This window comes from Grammomys surdaster, unplaced genomic scaffold (genome assembly GCF_004785775.1).
Source record: "Grammomys surdaster isolate TR1022 unplaced genomic scaffold, NIH_TR_1.0 185, whole genome shotgun sequence".
Lineage (NCBI taxonomy): Eukaryota > Metazoa > Chordata > Mammalia > Rodentia > Muridae > Grammomys > Grammomys surdaster.
The window spans coordinates 16,598,951-16,623,435 of NW_021604630.1; the positions used below are offsets into that span (position 1 = coordinate 16,598,951).

Consider the following 24,485-nt stretch of genomic DNA (forward strand, 5'->3'; position numbering starts at 1 on the left):
TCCACATGAATTACGTACCATACTGGTTCAGAAGCCATCCCTGTATCATTTTGATTTTAGTAAACGCACTGTGAAGCAAGAGTGTAAATTACCAACTTCATACATTTCTCTTGCTCCCAAATTACCAATGTAAACACTAAATGTCACTAGGTTAGATGACCTCAGTCCCCACCAACAATGTCCACACATGTACATGCTCTCTTGGTCCTCATTCAGCATCTATGCACTGAGCCATCTGTTAACTCCCCTTAAAACCCGGACAACATTCCTAAAATTAGATCAACACAAATCCACCCTCCTGCCGGCAAGCTTCTGCCTAGTTTCGTGTCCTGATTTCCAATTCTCACCTTGCTTAGAACTTAGGGAGTAGGCTTGCCAAACTTAGCAGGATGTTAGTGGACGTGGCGGTCTCACATTCGACATCATGGGAGACAACAGCACCAACCTTTCAGAGCATGGATTTTAAGACATTCATGAGATATGGGCATTGGATTTCAGTAGGTGCTTAACTGACGTGAATCCAGTCCAAGGGAGTTCCTTTTGTTATAACAGTTGGAGTTCAGACTTGCTTCTCTTGAAGCAACCTTTGTTATACTCAGCAGCAGGTTAAGTCACTTGTTCTAATTTTGAAAAATTAAATCCAGTTCATTTTAAGAACAGGATATAAGATTGCCCATAACTCTGGATGCACGCTTCCCTTTTCTGAGCCTTAGTCACAAAGGACTCTCGCTTATAAAGAACTTAGTGAGAGAATTTCTCACTGACGCAAAGGAGACCCCAGCTACTGGTCTCTTACAACAGTAGACACTGGCCTGGAAAGAATCTACCCGAGTGGTTCTCTAAAATCCATATTTTCATATCCCCAGCCCAGGGAACATTGCAAGCAGAATAGGAAGCAGAAAGACCGGACATGAAGAGAGAGAGAGAGAGAGAGAGAGAGAGAGAGAGAGAGAGAGAGAGAGAGAGAGAGAGAGAGAGAGAATATGAGAGAGAGAGAGAGAGAATGCGTTGAGTATTTCTGCTTAGAAAAATCAAAGCAGAAGAAGACATTTCCCTGCTCCCAAAAGCTTCCTTCTCCTCGGTGTCAGCATTGGCTTGTGAACTTGCATCCCTTACTATATTCTGGCATCTAGTTAAATGAGTTTTTGTTTTATTAAACTCTGTGTATCTGCACAGAAACAAAACTCTACTCATTTCTGGAACTCTTTGTAAGTTAGCTTAACATTCTGCCCTGATTATCTGCCTACCTGGCTTAAAATCAAATCATTGAAGTCTAAAGTTCAAAAGCAAAAATCAGTCAACTTTACAACTACAAGAACATCTCAAATATCCCACATAGAGATACTAAAAGAGAACAAACAAGACTAATAGTTATCTCAGTATTTCCTCAAGAAATAATCCATTCAGAAGGGTGTGTGCTCTAACATGCCTTATGACATGGAGACAGCACTTTACACTGCCCACCTCTCTCTATTTTTTGCCTGCGTCAGACATCACTAGTCAAAAAACCTTTTCCTCTGAACCTGGAGGAAGCCTGAGAAATAAATGATTGGTTCTTATCAACTACCTAGTGTTGATAGATATGACCATACTCACTAACCGTTTTTGCCACAAGATAAACAAAACTGAGGATCAGGAAGATTCATCCTTCTTGCCCACTCAGTCGGTTGGGCAAACGGAAGTGTCTTCCTTCCAAATGACGAGGAGGCATCACGGTACTGTGGTAAAGAAAGGGAGTCAGAGGCATACAGCTGGGAGGATGCTGAACATGGTCCAGGTCTCCCTTCCCGTTCATCAGATTGAAGAACTAATGCTAAGAGATGACTGTCCAACTCACTGTGAGTTAATAGAAACCAGAACAAGCCCCAGGTGAGTAGTCCTTTCCTATAGATCACTTCCCGTCAGCCAGGCTGCCACCAAGTGCAAGAGAGGATGGTCCATTTCTCTATTTAGTGTTTCAGCTCTCCTATTGTTGATAGGGTGCAAACAGCTTAGGTTTGCATCTCTGCCATTGCCCCACACCATCTGTCTCTCAAAAATAAACATGCTTTTGTGGCCAAAGAAAAAGAGGAAGGAAATCTCTAGTCTTCACAGTCCTGCTAGTGTGGCAAGATGACTTTCTCAAGGCCTGCTTCCAAATTGCACACTGATCTGTCTCATTAGGTATAGAAAACCACTGCACAAATCTTTAACTAATATACAAAGAAGTTATTTTAACTTTAATTTTTCTTATGTACTCATTAAAAAATAAAACCTACTAAACCCTCAGATCCAAAAAAAAAAAAAATTGCCTTATGCATCGTCTTTTAACCAACTTACAACTCAGTAACATTGTTTCTAAGGATCCCCAGGTGCCAAGGACCAGATTCCAATTTCCCAACAGCACTATGCTATGAAGTTCTTAATTGACACCAATAACAATATGATATCACAAAGCAAAAGAAGGGAAAAGAGGCAAGCATCGCTTCTCAAAGAGACTCAGTGTTGAAGGTGGTCAGAGTCATGATATCTTAGCTAAAGAGTAAGTTATTTCCTAATGTGAAACAGCAGCAGAATGATTTTGGCTCAAAATTATTTTTCTTCATATTTTAAGGTAGTCTTTAAAAAACACATACACATTTAATACTTTTATGTGAGTCATATATTAATTATAACTGAAGACAATAAAAATTCTGATCCTTTCATTTAAATGAATTTAAATTTAAGGAATTATTTTTTACATCTGCCAGTCACACACTCAAAACTTAGTATTTAATCAGAAATTAAATCATCAAACAGTCTTTTAATCAGAAATTAAACCATCAGATGGCCTTTGGTAATAGGATGACATCATACCGAGTACACCGATAAGCTGAATTATAATGTGTTTAAGCCCCCAAACACAGAAAACACACAATAAAATTTGTTCCCAACAGATCCACTTGCATCTTAAATATATACAAACACAACCACGAACCACCACAGTCAACATCAATTACAAGCAACAGCAAAGCTAATATCCAAGAGGTCCTAAAAAAAATCAATTTATTTAATAAAAAAATTTAAGCATGCTTACAACGCAAAGAATCAAATGAGAAACCGTCGACCTACTTCTTTTCCTAGTAAGCTTGGCTAACAAAGGGATAATACAAAGGCTGTAGGATCCCACGACCAGCAATGCCAACAAGGTAGCATCGTACTGCCTTTCTGAGCCAGCCGGGGGTGTGAGTGTAGAGTTGATAAAGATCTTTGAAGAAATCTCAGTTTCTGTACAACTGCGAAATCCTCCTGGTATAGTCATTTAAGAAGGAACAAAGCAAGCTCAGGCAGGAAAAACTGCAGCCATGTTCACGCTCGCATCCCTCATGCTTGCTCCCAGTCAATTAGAATGGGGAGGGGGAGAACGGTAAGCTGCCAGGCACTACACGGAACAGATTTAAACCGGCTGCAAACCGGACTAAGAAAGACTCACTGATGTGTATGCATGCTTAATTGGTAAGAGGGACACACGGCCACTTAGACAGGCTCTGTGGGTACACGGTAAACCCTTTTGTTAACAGACAAAAAGGAAGGACAAAGGCATTTCGAAACCTCCTGGGCAGGGTCAGATAGGCTACTGGAGCAGTGGTCAGATCAACATGGCTGTTCGATCGAAAACCCAGGGTATGATATTATGGAATGTGTCTGTTCCCAGTGTCACAAAGTCCATCATTACGGCTTTCAAGGTTTACTGGTGATTCTCTCGGGCGGTTTGCTTTTATTTATTTTAAATTTACACAATAGGAGTCCAGATGGGAGATGAATTCAGGATAATAACAAATGCAAGTCATATTTTCATATTCACAGAGAATTACTTGTTAGCGTAAACCCTCTGGGGTTTCCCCCAGCCCTTTAAATTCCAAACAATAAATACATACAAAAAATAATAACCCTCTTTAATTTTAAGTAACATAGTCTAATATTTGTCACAGCTACTTATGTGCCTATGAGACCAGGCACTGCATTCAGAGACCTGCTTGAAATGAGTCTTTTGTCATTATCTCAATGCCTATTGTCTATAATCTATTCTGTCACATAATTGCTGTGTGACTTTGAACAGGTAAAGTCTCTGAGTCTTGGTTAAGTCTCCTAAAAGTCCAAGGTAATAACCAAGGTATTGAGGCAGAGGCAGTGGAGTAGTGGATAGTGTACATGTATGGTAGCCAGATTGCTGTTCTGCACCCAAAGAGTTTGACAACTCTGACCCCACCCATTTTTGACACACACAAACACACACACACATGCACACGTACACACAGACGTGGATTTATCTCACATTTCCAACTCTTCCTCACAAATATACAACCTGTATCTTTCTCCTCACCTGCTTTTTATTAAGGATACTTTCTGTGTCCTGTATCTCTCCCTGTACCTATTATAATCCCAGGCCCAGCAGGCCCTCCAAGGTTGTTTGTCTTAACTCATTCATGGATTATTTTGTGAGAAAATTTAGGGAGGAAAAGGAAAAACAAAACAAAAAGCACTTTTCTGAATATATCTTTTGAATAAAAGGGAGAAGTCTTTTGGGATAAAAACAAGAGCTTAGCTTCTTTGCCACTCGACATGCCGAAAACGGAATTTACAAAACTTTCAGAGTATTCATTACCCTGATTTTAAATTATTTATGATTAGTTTCTTTTTTTTTTTTTTTGGTTTTTTGAGACAGGGTTTCTCTGTGTTTATGATTAGGTTTAAAGCTGTATAATTTGTATCACCTACATCTGGCATCTAAAGTAAAAGATTATAATGCACTTCTACAAGACGCTCTCTTGAAAACAAAACCAAACAAAACTGCAGTGATAGCTTTCCTGATCTCCAGCTGGATTACAAGAGCCTCAGCTACTGTTCTTTTCCAAACAGTCCCACAAGCATGTCAGCTTGAATAATGTACTTTAAGCGCCTTGATACAGCAGGTGCCATTAATACATAATCATTTCAGGATCCCCTTGATGTTCATCCAGTGAGATCTATTCCTAAAAACTTGTTTCCCTGTCAAGCATTCTGAGTAATTACAAATAAGCAATGTGTAAAATTCCCACTAAGATACAGAGACAAAATTAATTATTTGTGGACCATTGGCGTTGCCTATGACTACTGTGTCAACAACCCACAAAACGTGACACTAGTCTGACTTACAATCACTGCTGTAGGTGCTCAGATCACTGTGGGTGCTGGCAACTGACTGGGTGCTTCCTGCCCAGCATATCAAAGATATAGGAAGTGGCCTAGGCAAATTCACCAAAGAAGGCTGTGCAGCTTTCAAAGCACGGAGGCTTTCTTTGGGATTTAAAAAAAAATAATAAGTTTTTATCTATCATGAAAACCTGTACTTTAAACTGGTACAGTCAAACTTCTATGCTGTCTCCTGAGTCAGAATGCAAAATGAATGCTCAACACCGTGATGCTTCAGATGAGAGACAGAAGCTGCACACACAGTTATTTGTTTTGAATAATTCAGAAGCAGAAGAGCAGAAACGATGAAGCAATTAGAATCCGGGAAGTAGGACTATAAACTCTTGAGCCTGAAATAATTAACTCACACATCTTCTCTGATGTACAAGAAGGATCAGAAAAAACAATTATTTAAGAAAGAAGCTTTTGGTAAAAAGCAAAAACAATGATCAAAGCAGAAACAATCTGATGTGATATCTTTCGTTTTAACGTTGAAATAAGCAGATTGTTCCATGCGCACATGAGGCGGCCATATTTAAAAAGAAATAAGTGAAAAGTTAAAAGCACAAAACGTGGTTGGGAGAAATCTCTCTTTAAATAAAAATGCTTGAAGCTGAACAGCAGGTGGCGCTGCACTTCCTCTTTTTCTCTCTCGCCCGCCTCGTCTTTTCTTTCATCTTTACAGTTTATTTTCCAAACTTAATGTGAGGAATGCTTTTAACTCAGATTTCAAACACTGTGTTGCTGGGAAAAACAGCTTCCATGTGTATATGTTTCTTAACATCTGATGTCTTAGGAACACAACTGGATGCTCACACTTAGCGCCTAAATGTGTACTTGCCAAACAATTTTTTTTTCTTTTTGGTCAGAACTCTTCAAACATGCTCTCCTTCTCTTAAGAAGTCTATGATATGCTTTGTGCTCTACTCAAGGACTCGCTTGGGACTGAACCTCAAATTCTCAGGCTCAGCCCCATCCTCCTTCTGAAGACCAGCTCCACTCACACTGAATTTCTTACTGTGGTTTAACTTGGACACTCTCTGGCTTTCTCATGCTCCCCTTTTATTAGACACACCGCTGAGATCATGCTTCCTCCATATATCCTGGCACTGAGTAGCTCCTTGTCATCTATGCTGGAAGCATCCCGGCCCTAAAGTGCATCAAGGGTTGGAAAGACCTTTGACAAAAATGATGGTCTCACATTTTACCAATGGCATTATAAACAAGGTGATGGTGGCAAGATATTATGTTCACTGGTTTGTCCCAGCACATGACAGCATGCATGAGGCCCTGAGTTCAAGGTCAGCTATTTTAAAAAATTAAATCTAACCCTGTCTCAAAAAAAAAAAAAAAGAATACAAATGTATCAAACTGCTACCCTGTCGGCAAAAACATCCAGATGGAGTCATCTCCTGAAGCAGCGCTCTGGGTTGAGCAAACAGATCAAATTTTCTGGGCTACAGCTAAGATGTATGATGTATTCAAAACCTAGCGAGCTCAGAAGATATCAGGAAAGGTGCGCTTCCCAGTACTGCCTCTGGAAGCACTATAGACTTACAGACCTTTCTTACTGTGCCTCAGGAGACCTACATCATGCTCACTAATGCACAGCCTGCCCAGAAGCACACTCCCCCATACTCAGTCACCATCCCCTTACCTACCCTAGCCTGTGTTCCTTAGGAAAGTTCCAAGGGAACTCTTAATTGATACCTCCCAACCACCCTCTCCCTTCCATGTATTTCACCAAAAGCTTAACTTTGAAAAGTAGAATCTTACCCTGTTGTCTACCTTCCTGGGCTCAGGTAACCCTCCTGCTTCAGCCTTGGCTGAAGGCGCTTGGACAACAGACATTTGACTCTACATCCAGTTTGCGGGTATGTGTGTGTTCATGTGGATACCTGTGTGAACAGGAGGTGCCTGTACACAGCTATGCATGCACATGGAGGCTAGAGGTTAGCAGGGATATCATTCTTTAGGACATGACTATTTTTTGAGACAGGGTCCTTCATTGGCCTGAAGTTTGTCAATTTGGTCGAGCCCTAGAGGTATTTATTCCCTGTCTCTACTTTGCCAGCCTGGCTTTTTTACATAGATGCTAGATATTGAACACAGGTCCTCCTGCTTGTATGGCAAATACTTTACCAACTGAGGTATCTCTCCCTCCCTCCCTCCTTCCCTCCCTCCCTCCCTCCCTTCCCCATGTCACGCTTTTAATGCTGAGACTAATCCTAGTAATTGTTAGACATGTTGTATGTTACAAAAGCAACTTAGATGAGTAATCAGCTTTCTTGGGCCACATGTCTGACAGGTCAGTGACACTGATGCCTAACCATCATCCCTCTGCTGTGCCATGGGAAAGCACGATCCCAGTTAGAGGAGAAAGGACCAGAGACCGAGGTAGCCAAATTCAAATCTGAGCCTGAGCTACTAGAACTCACTCACACAGAAGCAGTGAATGTATACCAGCTGTCTATTGTTTCCCTTGGGGCTAAGTGCAAGCTAGGGTGGTTATGTAAGTAAACCGCATGGAAGTCCTGGACACTACCGAAAGGCCCTTGGTAACACTACATAAAATGGGAGGTGCACTGCCCAAGTACCAAACTTTTTGCAATTTTATATCAAAATCACTTTCTTCTAATTAACTCACAAAAACAGCTGGTTTAAGGTAGTCACTTAAGCACTTGGCTGGTCCTGAACGCTATACACCCCTGTGGACATCTACACTCAGAACAGCCATGCGGAAACAACAGAGCCACTCAGCGTTTTCAGTATCAGTTACATTTATAGACAAGTCCACCGTGAAAAAAGAAAAAGAAAATGATGAAACTGGGGAAAATAGCTTTATGTTCTCTGTGTGTTCATTTGCCTGCGTCATGATCTTCACCACCTAAGGCCTCCCAGGTCTCCTTTCTAAATGCTATACTATATACACACTTATGCTGTTTCCATATGCATATGAATACACAGTAGGCTGGGATCTGTACATGAGGGACAATGTGATTCTTTTCTTTTGAGTTTGGGTGACCTCGGTATATTTTTTAACTCCACCCATTTTTCTGGAAGCTTCGAGATTTCACTTTTCTTTTTTTGTTTGTTTTTTGTTTTTTTCGAGACAGGGTTTCTCTGTGTAGCCCTGGCTGTCCTGGAACTCACTCTGTAGACCAGGCTAGCCTTGAACTCTTGAACTCAGAGATCCGCCTGCCTCTGCCTCCCAAGTGCTGGGATGAGATTTCACTTTTCTTTACAGCTGAGTCATATTCTATTGTGTATATGTACCACATTTTTATTATCTATCTGTTGATAGCCATCTAGGTTGGTTCACCTTCCTCGATGCTGTGAATACAGCAGCAAGAAAACATGGTCTCTCTAGTAGAGAATGGAATTCTCCAAGTATGTGCCCAGGAGTAGAACAGCTGGAACACTGGTTTGGTCTAGTTTATTTTTAAGAACTTCCAAACTGATTTCCAAATAATGCATTGATTTGCATTCCCACCAGAAATAAGTAAGGGCCCCTCTTTCTCCAAATCCCCACCAGCACTTACCAGATTTCTTCATGACAGCCATTCTGACTGGAGTAAGGGTCTATCTCAAACTCGTCCTAATTTACATTTTTCTGGTGATTAGGGATACTGAATACTTAAAAAGTAGTCTTCTGTGTATTTTCTAAGAAGTCTTCATTCTGCCAGATTTGCAGTATTATTGCCCTAGAACGTTTGCAGTTCGTTAGAGATAAGCCTCCTGTCTGGAGTGTAGGAAGGAAAGATATTCTCCCATTTTGTGAGTCTTTATGGCACACAGTTGATGGCTTCTTTCGCCGTGCATAAACTTTTTAATTTCAAGGAATCCCACTTGTTGATTCTTGGACCTAGTCCCTGTGTTCCTGAGGTCTGTTCAGAAACGCACGGCTCACCTCTGTCCTCGGGAATGCTTGCTGCTTTCCTCTTGCAGCCTCCCTTTACGAATTAAGATCTTTTGATCTACTTTGGGTTGATTTCCGTACAGGCTGAGTGATACGGATCTAATTTCACTCTTCTGCAGGTGGGTATCCCAATTTGTCAGCACCTTTAGTTGAAAAGGCTTTTTTTCTCACGGCATGGCTTTTGACTCCTTTGACAAAAATTAGCTTCCACCCTCCTTGCTTATTTACAGCTCCTCTGTTCTACTCCATTGGTTTAAGGGCATGGCCTCATACCAAGCTGTCTTTGTCATTCTATCTCCGCTTTATAATCTGAGGTTAAATATCGAGACACCTCCAGCCATATTCCATACTCCTTTGGCTTGCTTTAACCAATTCACATCTATTTTTTTTAAATTCCATATGAATTATGACTATTTAATATCTTAGCCTGTGAAATAGGACATTGGGGTTTTGGTGGACATTACAATACATGTGTGGATTCATTTTTGTAGTTATAACCATTTTCACAATATTAATTCAAGTTCAAGAGCACGAAAGAAGGGAAAAATCACATGCGAAGTTTAAATTTATAATGAAACAGCTGCAGAAAAACATACTGCAGTATAATAAAACTATGGTGGGGACAAGATGGAGTGTGCTAGAAAGAAAAGGACCGGGCTGAGAAGATTTCCATTCCCTCATCCTTAGTGTTTAAACATTTATTGGTATAGATTTTCTCTGGATAGCAAGCACAGTTAACAATCAAAAGTCATGAACGCTGAAGTCAATGGGGCCACATTCAAAAACACGACACCTAGGACAAAGTGGATCCAGCAACCAAGAAAAGAAGAAACTGGAAGGACAAGGTAGATTCCAGTAACTGTTTTACTGGCCTCCATCTGCAAGCAGTAACTGTTCATCTCCCCTGTTTATTTCACTAGAGGAGGACACTAAGTCAACGCCTTCATTCATAGCTTGTATATGGTAATTATGAAGACAGCCACTTTACTACTGGAAAGTCATGATTTCCTAATAGAGATGTTTCCTAGGGCTTGAAATGAAAGCCAAAGAGTGAGCTCCCCAATGGCCCTCCTTTGTCCTCCACTTCTATGAAATACTTTATTCTCCGAGAGAAAGCCCCAGGGCCTTTGAAGGTGCATTGCCAGTCTCCCAGCGCTGACCAGGCCTACTCTAAGTAAGGAAAGGGCTGGGAAAGGTAGGTGCATCCACACTGCAAGAGAATGACAGCAATTCCAGGAGCCACAAAACATCTACCAGCCAAAGTGGTCTCCCATCTCCGAACTATCAACCAGACATGAGCAGAGACTTAACACAACAGTGAGAGACAGTTCAGCATTGAAGAGCATGTCACGGTTCATATTTGATAAAGGAGAGAAAGAGATTGGAGAGGGAGAAAGAGAAGCAAAGAGAATGAGAATCAACTACAATGTTACCTATAGTAGGCAACACAGACCACTCTTTAAAAGATCTGGGCAATGGAATCACATGGGACTGTCTATTACACAAGTGTTGACTTGCTTAGCCAGGAAGGTAACTGCGCGTAACCACAAAGCACAGGTGTGTGTACCAGAAACATCTGACACCTTACTACAGAAGTCAAAAGTGTACAAAGAAAAGTGTCAACTAGGAATGTCACTGTGGTCCATGACACAGCGCCTGGTGCTCTGGAGTGTCCATTCTTAGTGGGAACGAAGATGACAGGGTAAAGAAAAGAGCAACAATGTCAGAGATATGGCTATTTCCCAACTGGGAGAGAGATGCCATTAAACACCAGATGGGAACTTTAAACCTGGATTTTGGTAGTGAATATAGTAGAGAAGTGGAGAGAGGGGCATGGAGGAAGGCTCTCTGTAGCTGAATCAGAATTTGATTACATGGTGGGAGACAGGCCTGTCCAAAGGGAAGAGTAGAAATTTAGAGTATAGATTAGGAGGCAGACATACTTGCCTGAGCAAAGGGTATGGGAATTTTCTCTAGACCATGAGGAGGTGACTGAGATCACTTGGTAACATTTAAACATTAATAAGACAGGCAATCACCAGGGACACTCAGGAAGATAAGATGCTAAATAAACGTGGGGTTCGAACACAAAAGATGTCTTTATTGCTGTGGTTATAATTTCAGTTCTTTACATGCAGCTACATAAAAACGCCTTTCTAGTAATTATCTGCAGTAACTAGGAATTAGAAAATTAAAGTAAAACCCTGTTTGTTATTGATGAGCAATAACAAATAGCAAGTTATAGTAGAAATAAGTTTCATATTCTCAAAATGACGGCCGTATATTCAATTGCAACTAACTCAAATGGGTCAGATGCTTCCACTAACAATGTACATCTAATAAGTTAGTTTCATTGGACAGCACTGTAATATTAAATGTTCTTCATATAAAACCAATAAGCTGTTTATAAATACAAACTAAGCAACAGCTTTTGTGTATGTTGGGAATTTTTTTTTTAAATGGTCTTTTAGCAATGAAAGTTATACGCATGGACAAATGTGTACATATACCCTGTCCATCCCAAATTCACCCAAAGATAGATTTGAATATGAATATGTGCTAACTTCCCCCAAATTAACATTATAATCTAATGCTATTTTAAAGTGATCTGCTTTTAAGATGGTGTTCAGAATTCTATTTTTTTTTAGATTTTAATAATTAAGATCCAAATAATTTTAAAATTCTGGGAGAAAAAAAAGAGAGAGAGAGAGAGAGTGAGAAGACCATGGCTCAACTGTAAAACATCCAAACAATTAGCTTTGAAAATAGGCAAAGGACTTAGAGATATCTCCAAAGAAGATACACAGGTGGTCAATGACACATGCCAGAGTGCAAACAGCTCAGCATCCCTTTCCACTGGGGAAACACAAGTCCAAACCATGAGAAACCGCCTCACACCCACTAGGATGACCAGGATAAAACACCAAACACTGATGAACATGTAGAGTGCTTACCTTTGTGAATACAAACTAGGGAGTGGCCACTGTGTACAACGGCATGAGAGTTCTTCAAAAAATTAAATCTATTTACTATGCAACCCCATGTCTAGATATCTACCCAGAAGAGGTGAAAGCAGGGGATTCCGCACATGTGAACACCCATGTTCACAGCAGCAATACCCATAGTAACCCATATGTGGAAGCCACCAAAGTATTCATTGGCTGATAAATCAAGCCTAGTGTAGACAGATATATGAGGGATTATCATTCAGCCTTAGACAGCAAGGAAATGTTGACATGCCCACAGTGTGAATTAGGTCGACGACGACATGATGCTAAGTCACTTTAAGTCAATCACAAAGGAAAGCTGTCGCGTGATTTGTCTTCTGTGAGCTTCACGGAGCATGTAAACTCATAGGGACAGAAAGAATCGGGACAATTGCCAAAGGGTGGGAGAAAGGGAGACTTGGGAGGAATTAAGGTTTAAATTTTTAATGGACTAATTAGAGCCGGTAGATGTCTGAGAAACAGGAAGGACCGCTCTACAATGCGAATGCACTCAACACTACAGAGTCTATCTACGCAGCATTAAAACCAAAGCTTTCTGTTGTAACTGACACACAGCTATACAGACAGAATAATAAATTTGTATATGAGTATCAGAAAGTAAATTCAGGATAGGATAAGGTAGGGAATTTCAATCCAAAAATATGCATTAATATTGAGGTTTTGTTTTGTTTTTCGAGACAGAGTTTCTCTGTATAGCCCTGGCTGTCCTGGAACTCACCCTGTACACCAGGCTGGCCTTGAACTCAGAAATCCGCCTGCCTCTGCCTCCCAAGTGCTGGGATTAAAGGTGTGTGCTACCACTGCCCATCTTGTATTGAGATTTTTATACAAATTAAAAATTGAACAGTACCATGGTGTGTGGCTAAAAGACACGGTCTAGAATACAGCAGCTCAGTTTAAGTCTGTCTCTACCATACAAGGCGGGGGTGGGCTACTTAACCTCTCTGCACTTCTGAGGATGGTTACATCTGCTTCTCCTCAGTCTGAGGATGATTACAGCTGCATCATTTCAAGGGGCCTCTCGCCAAACAAATGCCTTAGAAGTGTATCTGGCAAAGAATGTCACTAGCTCCTTGCTCTGACTGGTCATCAACACACGTTGTATAAAAAAGCAACATATTTGAAATGAAATCATAAAATGAATAACTGAGTATGTCACGCTCTTGTGTAAGGTGGCCTCATTATATATAGAAATAGGAAAAGTAAAAGGGAACTTTTGATAATGTAAAAAAAAATTAATCACTAACTACAAAATTAACGGTCATCTAGTAGAAATGGCACAAAGGGCAGTGCAAACTCAAATCATTTGTTCCAAAACACAAGTCAACAAAAAGCCCTAACGGGTAAGCAAAGTCAATAACAACATTTTAAGGTTCTGCTCCTGTCTCTAATACCTTTTTTTTTTTTGACTACCCAGAAGCCATTTTTACTCTCTATCTCCAGTACTCCCAGAGAGAAAAAAATCAAAGTGGAATACTTGCTTCCTGACCTCTTCTGATATAATGAGTGAACATCATCTCTGCCTGGGGCCAAGAAGATCTGAGAAGAGTGCTGTGGAGAACTATGTTTCTTCCCTGAGAAACACAGCCAGGCATGTGAAAACAAAGCCACTACCCTAGGACACTGCTGTCCTTGGCTTCCAGCCTTTGAGAACAGTAGCAAGAGTTTGTGGTGGATAGAACTTTAGGCGACCATGTTTTAACTGATTTCTGTCATTAAGACAATAGGCTGAGCAGGAAGGGTGGATGGGCCATAAGGTAGGAGGTGACATTATTTAATCACCAATCATGAAGTGGCCTTCCTCCAGGCCTCCTTTAAATTAGATGCACAGCCTTGTGTTTTAAAGCAACTGCCACCTGCTTCAAATTGCTCGTACTGGCCCTATTAACTTGTCTGTAGTGTTTGGTGTGGGTAACAGATTCTGCTGTTGTCTTTCCTGACTGCCTTCCCTCCTCTATCTCTAGCTGTCCCTTCTTGATGCTCTCTAGGATTTGCCTTCAGCGTCGTCTCAGCTTGGAAGTTCCAGACAGGTGCCCTTGACCACCTTTCCACATGTTGTGCCTTTGTGTCCTCAGGTACCTACAGGGCTAAATCTGAAATTTGTAACCCTAGACCGAACTCCACACTCACTGTCTTAGATCTACTCACTGTAGTATCTCTGTAACGGAGCTCCTAACCTCTGCCTCTTCATCCCTTCTACCTCAGTGAAAAGGCACCACCCCCCTGTTCCTCATCCCTCATTCAACCTCATCAGCTTTCCTTTCCATGCATGTATCGGCACACAGCCAGAACCAGCCACAATCCTGGTGGTAAAACAACAGCTTCTGCTGCAATTACATCTGTACCACTTCCTCTCCAGTTCCCAACCTCACTTGTGTTCAGTCTATTCTCAACACACTGATCCTGTAAATGCTTAAGTCACTCAGAGTCAAAGACAACGTCCTTACTTGACTACATACAACCCAGCTCTGCATAACCCAGCTCTGCATTCCCCTGCCTTCTCAGTTTCTCGACCCTACTTGTGTCCTTGATTTCTAGAGCACAGTTCCCAAGTGCCTCCTGCTGTTCACTCAGTTTGTTATTCAGAGGGCTGGCTCTTTCTAGCCAGAACTCATACTCACTACTACACTAAAATTTCATGAGCATGCACACATGTGCATACATATGTGTGCACACATGCACACACATGCACATACTCTCCCTCTCTCCCTCCCTCTCTCTCTCTTGCTCTCTCTCTCTCTCTCTCTCTCTCTCTCTCTCTCACACACACACACACACACACACACACACACACACACACACACACCTCTCATATCTCCATGTCTCTCTTTCAGCAGCTTTTCTATCTTAAGTTATCAGTAGCAAACATACTTTACACTTTACTCATACATAGCCTATGTTACACGACATGACAGAATATTCAGGGCCTGTTTTGATCTTGTATTCACTGTTGTTCTCTAGCACATAAGTGAATCTACATGTACTCAATAAATATTTAAGTATCCAGTTATAGGCCAATTAAAATACCATTTTACACCCTTCCTAAAGATGAATCTCTGGAAAGAACTTCAGAAACAACAAAATACTGGCAAGTGCTTCGGAAAATATTCTTCTGTCATCAGAAGTGCTGCATGGACTTGCATGCTTTTTCTGAATGTCAACTTAATAAAGTGTACCCAAAGTGTTAACAATGTCCACACCCTTTGAGTCCACCCAGAGGAATGTGTCCAGAAATGTCTGACCAGAGTAGGTATGCCTATACAAAGTTCTTCTGTGTAGGGCTGTTTAATGGAGCAGAGTAGGGGAGATCTGGAAACCACCTTAAATGGTCAAAACCAACCTAAAGACACAGAACATAGCTTCTATAGGTTGAGCATGTCTTCCAGAACATGTGTTGAAAAAATTTAACTCAGCAGTGTTGGGAGGCAGGGCCTATGAGGAGATGGGGCTGGGAGAATTCTGTACTCAATAATGTAGTGTGTCTCACCAGGCGGTGGTGGCGGCGCACGCCTTTAATCCCAGCACTTGGGAGGCAGAGGCAGGCAGATTTCTGAGTTTGAGGCCAGCCTGGTCTACAGAGTGAGTTCCAGGACAGCCAGGGCTACACAGAGAAACCCTGTCTCGAAAAACCAAAATAATAATAATAAAATAGAAAAAAAATAATGTAGTGTGTCTCAACCTTCCTGATGCTGTGACCCTTTACTGCAGTTCCTCATGTTCTGGTGACCCCCAACCATAAAATTATTTCATTGCTACCTCATAACTGTCATTTTGCTACTGTGATGAATAGTAATGTAAATATCCGATATGAATCGTAATGCAGGATATCCAATATGCAACCTCCAAAGGGTTCACGACTCATAGGTTGAAATTTGCCTCAACAATAGAATAATGCATTAAGGAAGTCAAACCATACTGGCTAGCTAGGCTTGAGCACTTCCCCTATGTTCCTCATTACAGACCTGGCTTCTGTGTGTCCCAACTTCTCCAGCTGCCTGCCAGAACAGCGGTCCACATAACACCAGAACATTCACTGACCATCCACCTTCCTCTGTGTTTTCAGCCTCTCTGCCCTGACCTTGTCCCCAGCCCATCACACTCTCTTCTGTCTCATCTTCAAATCCGTGTGTGGCCTCATTTCTGGGTTTTGGTAGTTTGCTAGGTTTGGTTTTTGAGATGGTGTCTCTGTAGTTCAAACATAGGGCAATCTCCGTGCCTCTACCCTCCAAGAGCTTCAGTTACTGGTATAGATCACCACAGCTACCCTACTGGGGGTTTTAAGCATCAGAAAGCAACAACATCAATTAAGATTGACCTTTAACCCAAGTTAAGGGTGCAAGCCAACGTCTCGATTTCCACATTGTTATTTGTGCACGTGCTGCTAGTTACCTTTTTGTCTGTTAGAAGAACAAATGAAATGAGAACCACCCTCCCCCTTGCCTCCCCAACTAGGGTGTTAAGAACCATGGTGTCCACCCCACCATTTTTTAGGTTTGGATGACATATGACCAGGCACTCTCCAGTGGTTTTGGCGCTTATACACTGCAAAAAGTGACTTCAGGATTTAGCCACAGTAATGTTCTCCTATTAGGTAGGGCATAAGAAACTACCCTTGGTGCAACCACCACTGCTTGCTTAGATTCGGGGGTAAGCTGACGTCACGAAACCACAGCCGAACCGGTGAGTCACAACACAAACACTCCCAGTCCCAAGAGGGGTAATTTGACAGAGAAACAAGAACATCCACAAAGCAACTTTCTCACGATGATGACCTGAATCCCACAGAAGCGTGTTGTTGATGGTAGCGCTGTCAGTACCTGTCTCTGCGAGTACTTTCACAGGGATCGTCTGTTTTAGAGTGGGGATTAAGCAAAAATAACTTCCTTAGTCATGGGCCTGGGAACCTGAGTTTAACTGAATTCAAAATTCAGAGTGTGAAAAAAAAAAAAAAAGACTTGGAAGGGTATGAGTGCATCCTTCCCCAGTTTTCCAGAAAAAGGCGGACGGAGTCTTTCTACATTTACCAGAGAATTTGTTTAGTATCTGGCACGTACACGGAAGATCCAGAAAGGAATGGAGAAAGAGGCTGGGGTGTGGCTCAGTAGGACAACCATTCAATTAGCACACACAAGGTCTTGGGGACAACCCCAGTGCCAAAACCACAACCACCAAAGACAGCTTCCAGCCTCATTAGAAGCCAAGTTCACAATAGCACTCCTTTTTTTTTTTAATTTTATTTTTTAAATGTTTATTTATTTATTTTTATTTATTATATGTAAGTACACTGTAGCTGTCTTCAGACACACACCCATATGAGGGCATCAGATCTCATTGCAGATGGTTGTGAGCCACCATGTGGTTGCTGGGATTTGAACTCACGACCTCTAGGAGAGCAGTCAGTGCTCTTAACCACTGAGCCATCTCACCAGCCCCACAATAGCACTCCTTTGAACAGGCAGTTTACTAAGACATCAACATTGATCACCTTCCTGAGTTTATTCCCTCTCCTAGGGTTATGAAAATGAACAAGTCAATTGAAGTCTCTGGAAACTCTTGGGGTGAATCATCTCTGCCCAAAGTGAGCTGGAAAATGGAGCAAAGCTATCCCCCTAACTTCCACTCTTCCAACCTCTAGTTAGTCTCACTAATCTAATATCCCTTCCTCATCCCCTGTATCTCAAAGATTTAACTCTCCCAAATGCTGCCCCACTGCGACCCTTCCATTGCCTGACTGTTGGCTATTAGCTGTTGTTCTCAGCATTGTCGGCTCTTTTGGCACAGGCTTGCTTAACCTCTGTACATTTGCATCATCTAAAGTCAGAAACACGAATCTACCTTGGGAAATACTTTGTAGCCATGTGTCTTGGTTAGGGTTTTACTGCTGTGAACAGAAACAATGACCAAGTAAGTCTTATAAAGGACAACATGTATTTGGGGCTGGCTTACAGGTTCAGACCTGCTAATAGTGCCACTCTCTGGGCCAAGCATATACAAACTATCACAGGATGTCTTTTCTGAAAACATTTTCTTGTTCTCTCGTCCCAATTCTGACTTATGACATCTCCCCAAATACATGTAACCATCTCAAAAACAAATCCATAGGCATATCCTTGAGGCCACTCTCTGCCAAGCAAGCAGAGCAGAGCAGGATGTCCACGATATTTTAAACACACGTTCTATTTCCTATTCCTTGAACACTGGAAGTCTCAGGATTTATATCTAGACAACTAGAACTCATCCGACTCCAGCTCTCTTGAAACAGAAGCTCAGCCCTCACTGATCTCAACACACGGCCACACCATCGACCAGACATACCACAGCCTTTTAGAAGCCCTGCTGATGCCAGCAACCTTGTCGACTGACACTGCCATGGGCGCACAGTAAGATTAGCTGAAAATAACCCCACTCTCCTCCAGTCTTTCCTTAGGCTGAGCTGGTTTTCTCTCTGTACTGGTTTCCTCTAGACTTCCCTTAGGCTGAGCTGGTTTCTTCTCTGTACTATAGCTACTCAGTGCTTTGTCTAGGTCCCCAACCAAAGCAAGCAAAGGACACTTTAAATGCCCGTTATATAACAGGTACATTGTGCTGAGTACTGGAAAATATAAAAATAACTCATCCCTGGACTCTGTCCTATGGATGTGAGTTTGGCAGGAGACAGGCATGTAAGAAAATCACCACACAGCATAGCACGCAGTCTAGGTGGCTAGGACATTAGCCGAGAATGCTCGGCTTGGACAGCCCTCTCTCCAGTCCCCATCCCCAATTCTTAGAATCTAGTGGACTGTCAAACACATAACAGGTACTCTTTTTTTTATTTATTTATTTATTTTTTTGGTTTTTTGAGACAGGGTTTCTCCATGTAGTCCTGGCTGTCCTGGAACTCACTCTGTAGACCAGGCTAGCCTTGGACTCAGAAATCCACCTGCCTCAGCCTCCCAAGTGCTGGGATTAAAGGCGTACGCCACGACTGCCCAACTATAACAGGTACTCTTAATGGCTAACAGACTGCACAGTGACATGTCACACGCCCCTCTCTAAGCAGTCTTCTCTGAATTACTTATGAAAATTGTGGGACATGTTAAGAAAGACTAAATTCACATTGACATTGATGGGGAGGAAGGCACATGCTTTTCCATGTGCCTACAAGCCTCTCCCATCCATTCTCCAGCCCCCTCCATAAATGGTTCCCAGGGACCCACACACAAGCTTCACTGAACTCCCTGATCACTCCACCTAGGAAGTCCATCATCCATGTGCTTTCCTCCTCATTTCCAACTATTTGCTCAGTTCTCAAGAGAGCACGAGGTCTTTCTTGACATCAGTGTATAATCTAGCACTGCAATGTTCTCTCTCCTAAGCACTTACCGCTCACTAGCTTATGGACTGAACATTTCACTCACTTGTGTTCTAGTTTCCCTCATTCGAGTGTAAGTTTCTGTGGGGCAGAAGTTGCCTGTCTCTTTCCTGTGTATATATGGAAGGAGGGGTAGTGGAGTTTAGGACCGGATCTCACATGATAGCCTGGGCTAGCCTAGAGCTAATAACTCTTCTGCTACTAGCCTCTGAGCACCAGAATTATAGGTGTGTTCAACTCCACCTGGCTATGGGAGTATTTTTTTCTTTTGGAGTTATCTCTAATACCAAGCACAGATGCTAGCATGAATAAGCAATCACTAGGCCGTCATCAAATTTATACCACCTTTAACGCAGTCATGTTTGGTAATAAACATGTGTACTGTCAAGGCCTAGTGACAAAATTTAGGTGATCAGTGCGGACCTATTGCCAGACTCCATTCATTATTAGCTGTGTGATTTTGTAGTTACTTGAGCTTGCAAACCTTCAGGTGCCTCATGTAGAAACCAGGAATAACCACCTGCACTTCGCCCTCATCAGCTGTGACTGTACACACAAGAAAGCTCTAAATACTGCCTGTCACACTATAACCCTTCCAAGCCCATCAGTTCCTATTAATATTGCAGTAGATGTCCCCAGACACACACTAGCACATGATGTAGGTAGTTACAAATCCAGGACTATCTGTTACTAACTCTGAAAGACTAACACGCTGATAATTTCTAGTTTTTAACGACTAACAGGCATAAATGGGGAAATGTGTATTTTACCACCTCCCTCAAATGGAGAGAACACTTTACAATTTTTAAAGATTTTAAACTATTTCAGATGCTGAAGGAAGAAAAAAAAAGTAGGTTTGTACAAACCAAGAAGCTGTACAACTGAATGAGAAGAAAAACCCAAAACAGCAGAGAAGTCATTACACGTTCCGGATGTACCTGGAAGGGATTTCTTAACCCACAATAAGCCAAATAAATATGATGGTTTGCTCACCCCCAAATGCTCTTTCTCTAGAGTAAAACCAAAACCATCTCCTGCAAGCAGCCCTTACTCTCACCCCGTCACAGCGCGCTGGGTAGCTTTTTGGTTGGGGCAAACGGGTGGATCAGGCTTTCCAGTGCAGATAAATGTGCTAGAGAAGAGAAGGTGATCTATCCTGTCTTGGTCACCCTGTGCTTCACACCGGTCACCGAGGGGACAGTTTACTCTTCCCAGAGAAGCACAACCATAGCGGCCCAAATCAGTCCAAACTGAGAGGACTGGCCAGTGAATCTTTGTAGACACCAGGACTGACCACTGCACAGTGGGCCCCCTGGCTCAACACTTACTCTGTACCAGTAGACTTCAATAATCCTATAGAAGTATTTATGGCATAGAAAACTGAGCAGACAGCTTAAAGTACAGGACCTAAAAAGTCTCTCAAACATTTAGCCGGGTACAAAACCATTTTTAATATGTTCAAAGCTTCTTTCTATGTCCAATGAATGGTACTTCTTTCTGAGTGATAACATCAGGCTCAGCGGTTAGACTCAGAGCTTCACAGCCTGCTTTGAATCCCACCTCTGCCGTTCCCAACAGCAGAACCTAAGCACGCCACTGAACTCACCCGTGCTGATTTCCTAGTTCACATGTTAGAAATAAGCCTCAGAAAAATCAGAGTGAGGGTTACGTAAACTCGGAGGTCAGATGATTAAGTTAGAGCCTAGAAACCGGTATGCATACATTTAATTGAGCGCTGATATCATCAGCGTTGTAATAATTGTCAGGAAAATTCCCATCGTTATCTAATCGTATTTAATTGAGTTCATTAACAAAACAAAACAGAGCTGGGGATCTAGTCCAGCGGTAGAGCACTTGCCTAGCATGCTCATGGCCAGGCTGGTGTTCTGGAGTTCAATCCTTACTATCACCATCAACACCACCACCATCCATACTCTGAAGGAAGCACCGTACTTGAGTTTGACTTATTCTGGGATCATATATAAATTTTCATATTTGACAAGTGAAATGGAGGTACCCCAATGGTTTAACTGTATTCTGATACTCAGTTTAAAGTTTTTTTTTTTTTAATGTTATTTTTACTCTGGGTCTGACTTTCTGTTTGGTTTTCTAAAAGGATTTATCGAAAACCCCACATCGGCTGGAAGACTGCTGCCAGGTACCTTTCCACCCAAGAGTGGGAGGAGACAGTGGCATCCATTGGTTTTAGTTTGCAGATACACAAATGCTCCATTGTACAGCGGAGGACCCAAAGGCCCCTGGGGTTCTTTCCTCCCTTTAACTCAGCGGTGTTATATTTCCTATCCACCCTCCCCAAACACCTCCCAATTTATGGAGACTCTACAAATAAGTTCCAGTTGCTAATTTTTAAACACAACACTGCATGGCTCAAGTCTTCTGTCTTAGCTCAGCTAGCCACCACAAACACCACAGACTGGACGGCCCAAGCATCAGGGACTTATTTCCTCTTCATTCTAGAGGCTGAGGTGTCCAAGACCAAGATGTCAGCTAAGTTGCTTGCCAGCAAGAGCCTCTTCCTGGTTTCAAAATGGCCCCTTGCTCCTGCATCTCACAAAGCAGAGATACAGCTCTGGCATTTCTTACTCTTCCTGTAAGTCAGTTTGGCCTAGGGTCTCTTATCTTTATCTTAATTGTGAGACCTCCTCACAGGCCCTGGCTCCAAAGTTAGGGCTGTCACTTTTAAATTTGGGGCAACACAAGCCTCCAGTCCACAGAAGTCTTCTAACCACACAGAAATAAAACTTAAATTCAAACCCATAATGGTGGCATTTTCTTCTATTCGCATGTAGAAAACTATCTGTAAGTAGGCATGGTGGCATATGCCTGTACCCAAAGCACTCAGAAGGCAGAGGCAGGAGGATTGCTGCAAGTTCAGGGACAGCCTAGGCTACGCAGCAAGTTCCAGATGAGCCAGTGAAACAGAGTGAAACCCTGTCTCAACAACAACAACAAAACAAGTAAAATATGATTTTGTTTTATAAAGTCAGACTGAAAATGTAAATACATAGTAGGTTACCAAGGTCACCTGGATTCAATTTCTAGCGCCAATATAAAATAAAAATAAACAAAATTTTAAACTAACAGATCCACATCTCTCTTAAGACACAATATATATATAACACATGGTAAAGGGACTTTTAAAAAGAACCAATCGCCTCCATAAAAAATTCCATCTGCTTAAATAGATTTTGGGCAGGGACCCAACTTCTAAAACCATGTGTGTGTAAGTGTGCAAGCATCATATTGCTCAGATAATTATTCGAGTAGCAGCCACTTCTCAAAAAAACTAGGTGAATTAGTTCGGTATCATCCCTAGTAAAAACATGCCTGCAAAAGCTATTGGATCCCAAGATTCTGAAACCCTTCCTCTTGGTAAGTGTCTGTGCCAACGGAGGAGAAATACTTGCCAGGCCTGGCAGCTCTGTGGTGCCAGAATGACACCAGAACACAGGGCCCCTAACTTCAGGCCAGGGTGCCAGTGACTACAGCTCCATATGGAACCAGGGCCCAGGTGTTCCATCAAAGCAGGAAGGGAGTGCTCAAGCCCTGGCAACTGCCAAGAGTCCCCACCAGGCAGCAGCAATGAGGACCAGAACTCAGATCTCCCTCTTGGTAGATGCCTAGTGGTGGCAATATCGAAAAAAAAAAAAAAAAAAGGACTACTGCTTCCAGACACATCTCTTCTATTTTTCCTCCCAAATGATGACACTTAGTGGGGACATGCTTCTCTGTCCATTCAGTTCCCCTGGGGATGGACATTAGCTACCAATCCCTCTTCCACATCATCTGGGGTCTGCTCCTCCACCCTTATGAGCCTGATATTAACCACATGCTTGGGCATAGCGGCCTCCTCATGCTGGCAGCTTTGAGATAGAACCCTGCAAAACAAACCTAAAAAACACTAACTGCAGTGCAGTAAAGAGGTCCCCCTGGGATCCAGCTGGCTTTACCGACTCTCTATGAAGCGTTCTCACATGTGAACACACCACTTTTAGAGGCACATTTTTTAAAACATTCAATAGTAATCACTATTTTTTTTTAAACAAGGGATCTATCCAATATGCCTTTAATTTGCTCAAGGCTGTTTCTGTAGAAATAAGGGGTGTTCCCTGCGGGGAGCTCTCGGTTCGCTGGGGTGACTAAGCAGGCTTTTCGTCTTAGTCTATGAAATGGATGAATTTCGCACTTGCTGTTCCGGCTCATAACACAAAGCAATGTGCACATCTGCCAAACTGAGTAAAGCTCTTAACAGCCGTTCTTGGTGCTATCAAATTTCAGCCTGATTCGACTTTAAAACTAGAACGTCTGAAATCCAACCCAAGGTAAACGAAAGTTCACATTAGAAAAGTTTTAACTTTTTAGTTGCTGTTTCTACCCTTAAAACTGTCTTTCAGTGAAATTCAAAAGAAAAAAAAATCCCTTTCTATGTGATGGGGGTACATTATGAACCTTCAAAATAAAAAACACTACAGTATATTAAGTACTTAGCAATTTGTTAAAGTTTTATTAAATTTATGTATTATGTGTGTGACAGAGAAAGAGAACACACATGCCAGTGTGTATGTGTGGAGGTCAGAAGATAACTTGTGGGAGTTAGTTCTCTTTCTATACTCGGGTCATCAGGCTTGGCAACCAACACCCTGAGGTATCTTACGTGTGTGTGTGTGTGTGTGTGTGTGTGTGTGTGTACATATATATGTAATTATGTATGTACATATACACATATATACACACATGCATATACACACATACACATATATATGTAGATAGATAGATAGATAGATAGATAGATAGATAGATAGATAGATAGATGATAGATGGATGGATGTTTCCCAGGTGGGGCTTGACCATGCAATCCTCCTGCCTCTACCTTCCAAGTAAATTATACAGGTACCCCACCACACCTAGTTAAAAAAAATTAATAAAACAACTTTTGTGTTCCTGCTTGCTTCCTGTAGCTATGATAAACACCATGACTTAACTCAACTTGAGG

General features: G+C 41.9%; 1 protein-coding gene across 3 annotated transcripts in view; it reads right to left on the reverse strand.

Annotated features, from left to right (window-relative positions):
- The window catches only part of Mtus1 (microtubule associated scaffold protein 1), a 145,073-nt gene that overhangs the window by 63,668 nt on the left and 56,920 nt on the right, over window positions 1-24,485 (reverse strand). The window lies entirely within an intron of this gene.